The following is a 4,704-nucleotide window of genomic DNA, read 5'->3' as shown; positions in this document are numbered from 1 at the left end:
GTACCCAAAGGGCAGCCAGGGAGGGTGCACATCTCTGGTTTGGGGTCGGGTCTGGGCTCGGGCCCAGGTGTCGCGAACCTGAGCAGCCTTGGCTGCAGACTCCCTGTTTCCCCATCTGCTGCTCAGTGGACAAGTCCCAGAGGCCTTAGCGGCTGCCGCTGCCCCACCCCGAGTAGGTCTCGCTGAGGGACCTTCGGGCACAGCCCTCACACTGGATGGAGTTCTGGCCCCCCGGGGGCAGCTGGCTGAGGTGATGGCCAGGATGACAGGTGAGTAGACATCACCCACAGGACCAGGGGCAGCGTCCAGAAAGGCTGCTTGGCCGTCCCAGGCTGTGGGCATCCCGGCTGGACTCAGAGCCTGGGAAGGACACTCAGGAAGGAACCAGAGGCCTCGACTCCACAGCCCAGTGACCTGGGGCTGGCCAGGGGCCCTGCCGGGCGGGCCAGGGCTGAGTTTGGAGGGGCCCAGCCCAGGCAGACCCCACCGACCTCGCCTGCTGCCAAGGCTCCCCTCCTCCGGGCACTGTGCCCTGGATGGGTCTGAAGGCCACACGCTCGGGACCGTAATTACATCTGCGAAATCCCTTCCCAGTGCACCAAATAACGGGTTCCCCCCAACCCCGAGAAGCCTGGAGCAGACTCAGCTCCCGATGCCTTGGGTGCCCAGTGGCCCACGTGGGCTGCTGGCCTGAAGCCCCCGCTCCTGCCCTGGCAGCTCCAACGGCCCCCCCAGCGCTGACCACTCTGCCCGCCTTTCTCCCAGAGCAAGCTAATTACGGGGGGCAAGCAAGGGCGCCCAAGAGCACCCCGAGGGGTGGTGAGGCCTAACGAATGGTGATTGTTTAAAAGAAAGAGAACCCCTGGGGCTTAACGTGGAGCCCTCGGAACGTGGGCTTGGAGGCACCCCCGGCCCAGCGAGGGGCTGCCGTCAGGAGGCCGGGCGCCCAGGAAGCAGCATCGTGCGGGTCAGTGCTTCCTGGCGACTTTGGCGGTGGGGCTGGAGGGAGGAGCAGGGTGCCCCCACCCTTCCTCTCGGGACCCCGCTCTCTGGGCCTTGCGGGCTCCCAGGCCCAGGTCCACACCTCCTGCTGTCCTCACCATCCCCTGGGAACTTGGGCTCCTCTGGGCCCGCAGGTCACCACCCCACCTGACTGCAGCCATCACGTCAGACCATGGCCCAGGTGCAGACTAAGCCTGTGAGAAGGGGGCCGGGCGCCGAGGGGCTGGACTGGGAGAGGCCGGCAGATGCCACAGGGAGAGGCAGGCTGGCCGGTGCGGGGCTCCTTCACGAGAGCCGCTTCCTAACAGATTTGTGTCTAATGTGCAAATCAGCAAAGAGGCTGAAATGGTCACATTTGAAGCTGACAAGGGTGTGAAGAATCCTGGCCGGTCTAAAGTCTTTCAACCCCAAATTCTGCTGCTTGGAATCCAGTCAAAGGAAGAAGTGGAAACTCCAGCAAATGCAGGTAAAACCACTCAGACCCCTTCCCTGATACTGGAAGTCAGACACAGCCCAGCGGTGAAACGACCCGCTACCTGCAGCAGTGTCTCCTGCGGTGTTTAGAGAAGAATTATGTGAAAATTAATAAAGGGGAACCTCAACTAAAATGCAGTCGGGAGGCCAGAAGGGGAAGCTCTCAGGCAGGTGCCCCTGGGCCTCAACACAGATCCCAGCAGGCAGAGAGTCCCTTGCATCTGCGGCCAGAAGCAGATACTTCACTGCCACCAGCAGGAGGAAGGACGATGTCCCCCCGCCTGGCGGCCTCTCAGCCAATGAAAAGCCACCACATGCCTCCCAGTTCCTCCAGTAGACTGTTTATAACAACTTGCCCTTCTCCTCTGCTTCACCAGACTTGCTTGTGGTTCACCATAGCTGCCTGTCCTGAACTTCACTTCTTTGCTGCTGCCAAACCAACCCGTTTTGCTGGTAAAGTAACTGGCTGTTTTATCGTTTTCGGTGAACAACTGTTAACAGGACAAAGAAAAAGGGGCAGGATACAAACTCTGGGAGTGTGACCATGGAGCAAAGGCTTCCTCGGGCAGTGGCTGGAGGCCTGGGTCAAACTGTCCTCCATGCTGGGGTGCCTGGTCCAGGAGGGGAAGGCGCCTAGGTTCCCCTGACATCATTTCAGAATTGTTAAAACGCACTGTCTCAGATAAAATGTAAGAAAGATTCTGCTATAAAAGTTTCTTTTTTAAATTTATTTATTTTATGTATTTATTTTTGGCTGCGTTGGGTCTTCGTTGCTGCGCGTGGGCTTTCTCTAGTTGCGGCGAGCGGGGGCTACTCTTCATTGGGGTGCGCGGGCTTCTCATTGCAGTGGTTTCTCTTGTTGCGAAGCATGGGCTCTAGGCGTGCAGGCTTCAGTAGCTGTGGCTCGCGGGCTCTAGAGCTCAGGCGCAGTAGCTGTGGTGCACGGGCTTAGTTGCTCCGCAGCATGTGGGATCTTCCCGGACCAGGGCTAAAACCCATGTCCCCTGCATTGCAAGGTGGATTCTTAACCACTGTGCCACCAGGGAAGCCGTGCTATAAAGTTTTTGATACTTTTTATACATTTCCTTTTGAAATTACTTGACTACAAGTAACTCACTGATCACCACAAGTAACTCACTGCACTGCAGCTCGTGGCCCCAGCCCCGCCTGTGCGCGCCCAGGGGTGGGCAGACACCACCGTTAATTAACTGACTGACCCTCTGGCCAAGATCTAAAGGAGAAATGTTATTAATTTTAAAATAATGTGAAGAGGGACTTCCCTAGTGGTGCAGTGGTTAAGAATCCGCCTGCCAATGCAGGGGACGTGGGTTTGAGCCCTGGTCCGGGAAGATCCCACATGCCGCAGAGCAACTAAGCCCGTGCGCCACAACTACTGAGCCTGCACTCTAGAGCCCGTGAGCCACAACTGCTGAAGCCCACGCACAAGAGAAGCCACTGCAATGAGAAGCCCGCGCACCACAACGAAGAGTGGCCCCTGCTCGCCGCAACTAGAGAAAGCCCGCGCGCAGCAACAAAGACCCAACGCAGCCAAAAATTAAAAAAAATAATAATAATAAAAATAAAAAATAAAATTATTAAAATAATGTGAAGAAAAATATGTGAAAGTTTGACCAAAAAGTGGGCTTTAAGAGCCCATTAGCTGTACCCTTGCTCCTGAAAATATCACCTCACACCAGTTAGAATGGGCATTATCAGAAAACGTACAAACAACAAATGCTGGAGAGGGTGTGGAGAAAAGGGAACCCTCTTGCTCTGTTGGTGGGAACGTAAATTGATACAGCCACTATTGAGAACAGTATGGAGGTTCCTTAAAAAACTAAAAATAAAATTAACATATGACCCAGCAATCCCACTCCCGGGCATATACCTAGAGAAAACCATAATTCAAAAAGACACATGCACCCCAATGTTCATTGCAGCACTATTTACAATAGCCAGGTCATGGAAGCAACCTAAATGCCCATCAACAGACGAATGGATAAAGAAGATGTGGTACATATATACAATGGAATATTACTCAGCCATAAAAAGGAACGAAATTGGGTCATTTGCTGGGACGTGGATGGATCTAGAGACTGTCATACAGAGTGAAGTAAGTCAGAAAGAGAAAAACAAATATCGTATATTAACGCATATATGTGGAACCTAGAAAAATGGTACAGATGAACCGGTTTGCAGGGCAGAAATTGAGACAGAGATGTGGAGAACAAACATATGGACACCAAGGGGGGAAAGGGGCGGGGGGGGTGGTGTGATGAGTTGGGAGATTGGGATTGACATATATACACTAATATGTATAAAATGGATAACTAATAAGATCCTGCTCTATAAAAAAATTAAATTAAATTAAAAAATTAAAAATTAAAAATAAAATAAGCTACAAGGACATATTGCACAACACAGGGAATATAGGCTATATTTTATAGGAACTATAAATGGAGCATAACCTTTAAAAATTGTGAATCATTATATTGCACACCTGTAACATATGATATTGCACACCAACTATACTTCAATTTAAAAAAGAAAACAATTAACACTAACATTCTGAGATTTCCTCTCTCCCGATAATTAAATCACCACAGAAAGACAGAGAGGTAATATGTGAATCTGTAGTTGAAAGAGAAGCAGGAAGAGATACATATACAAAAAAAACCAAAAAAGAGCCCATTAGCTGTACCCTTGCTCCTGAAAATTATGTTAAAAAGTAAGTAGGGAGGAGAACCGGTCTGGGCAGGTGCCCCGCTGCAGGATGATCACACCTGCAGCCCGCCGCTCACCTGGGCCGAGGTCACGCCCCCAGGCCGAGCTCCCCACAGCTTGGCCAATCAGCGCCCTCGCCAGGGGCGTGGCCTCGGGCTCCAGGTACCCCTAGAGCTCCTCCGATGCTAGGATGCTGGGAAGACAGACACTCCCTCTGTCTTTCCTCTTCTCAAGGAGGCGTGTTGAGGCTGGAATTTCTGTCCCTTGAAACGAAAACTCGGAGGGCGGCCCCTGAGGGGCTTATAGGTCCACGAACTGGTCGCCCCTCCCGGGCCGCGGTGGTACGGCCCGGAAGGTACCAAGGGGAGGACGGCGGGGGTCGCCGTCTGGGCTAAAGTGGTACGCCAGAGGATACCGCAAGGGGGCGCCATCACCCCCCATCTGGGCGGAGGTGGTACAGCCCGGAAGGTGCCAAGGGGGAAAACCGCGAGGGGCGCCAGCCGA

This window comes from Balaenoptera acutorostrata, chromosome 1, assembly GCF_949987535.1.
Source record: "Balaenoptera acutorostrata chromosome 1, mBalAcu1.1, whole genome shotgun sequence".
Taxonomy (NCBI): Eukaryota; Metazoa; Chordata; class Mammalia; order Artiodactyla; family Balaenopteridae; genus Balaenoptera; species Balaenoptera acutorostrata.
Note: the sequence above shows the minus strand (reverse complement) of the source record.